General features: G+C 27.1%; 1 long non-coding RNA gene across 1 annotated transcript in view; it reads left to right on the top strand.

The window, feature by feature from the left end:
• The window catches only part of LOC106792361, a 19,344-nt gene extending 17,987 nt beyond the window's left edge, over window positions 1-1,357 (top strand). The window contains exon 4 of the long non-coding RNA XR_001382281.1: window positions 1,132-1,357. This is a non-coding gene — a long non-coding RNA (uncharacterized LOC106792361). The remainder of the gene's footprint in view (window positions 1-1,131) is intronic.
• Window positions 1,358-1,576: the final 219 nt, after the last annotated feature.

Here is a 1,576-nt window from a genome sequence, read left to right as displayed (position 1 = left end):
AAATGGTTTCAGTGGTTATTTAGTGTTCTAGAAACAAGTATATTATAATTACAGAATAAGAAAATTCATCTAGTTGACATTGACATAATAAATGAATACAAAATTTGCTTTCTTTTCTAATTGTATTGAATTTTATACAAAATGAACAAAAACAAATGGTTTCAGTGGTTATTTAGTGTTCTAGAAACAAGTATATTCTAATTACAAGAAAATAAAACTCATCTAGTTGAGAATGAAATAATAAATTATTAGAAAATTTTTGGTTTCTGTCTGATGATACTGAATTTTATATAAAATGAACAAAAACAAATGGTTTCCTTTACTATACTAGAAACAAGAATGTTATAATTACATAACAACAAACACTTTCTAAAGGGTTCTTCAAAAAAATAAACTTTGCAAACATTTCTTTCTAAAACGTACCTCGTTTGTTGTCTATTTTTCTCTTCTCATTCTTTGTTTCTTTTTTATGCAACCGAGTAGTCAGAGAAAACGAACTTTACCAATCTTTTTTGTGAGATCGTGGTCGGTGAAAAAAAAAAAAGAAAAAAAAAACGAATAGAGGTAAAAAGCGTTTCGAATGTATTTGTACAGATGGAATTAGTAAAACGGTTCGGTTTGATAGTGTTTTAAAAACGTAATTGCATGTATCACATAGAAACAAAGAAAACTATTACGCGTTCTCCTAAAACGTTTTATCTTTTAAACACAAACAAAAAATTGGGATTCTTCTGCAAACCGAGAAAAAAAAAAGACATTCGCTTTTTCTCTTTACATTTGATTTTCGCAATCACCGATACAAAAAAAAACAAATATTCATTCGGTCAATTTTCTTTTATTTAAAAAAGAAAACAATTCGTCAATATTTTGCGTATTAAAATAAAATAATAGATAATATAAATATATTAATAGCACGTGTGTGTGTGTGTGTGTGTTTGTAATCGAATAGAAAAATACTGATTAAAAAATGTATGAGTTACTTTAATGTAGATCATATTTTATGATGCTTTTAGAAAGGAATACTTTGAAAAATATTTGATCAAACTGTTTTTACTTGTTGTTAAACGAAACAAAAATGATTCTATTCGCTTTAGTATTAACGTGAAATGGTTTTTTTATTTATTTTTACAGGCTCGATGACGAGCGGTATTCCGGGAGGGCCGGAAAATATAACGGTGATGTTCCTAAACCCGACCTCCGTCCGTGTTTCTTGGAGCACCAGCCAGGTTGAACAAGTTGAAAAGTACGATGTTACCTATAGACCGACGGACGCCAGGTGCGTTCCCATTATTTCAATATTTATTCTATTTTTTTTTATAAGCAATATCCACTTAATCATTTTGAAAGTCTTCTTGATACCATTAACACGCACAACATTAATATTATTAACTTAATTAATATTAATAATTAAATTATATATTGATAAGTTGGATAATAAATTTTCCTATACTTTTTACAATAATTAAATAAATATTTAATTGTTCTAAAACAATACAAAATTCACCTAATAATTTTGACAGTGTTTCTAATACCATTTACACGCACAACATTAATATTATTAACTTAATTATTATTG

This window comes from Polistes canadensis, unplaced genomic scaffold (genome assembly GCF_001313835.1).
Source record: "Polistes canadensis isolate GaletaPanama2010 unplaced genomic scaffold, ASM131383v1 scaffold_411, whole genome shotgun sequence".
NCBI classification, from domain to species: domain Eukaryota; kingdom Metazoa; phylum Arthropoda; class Insecta; order Hymenoptera; family Vespidae; genus Polistes; species Polistes canadensis.
Note: the sequence above shows the minus strand (reverse complement) of the source record. Positions and strands in the feature narration are given on the sequence as shown.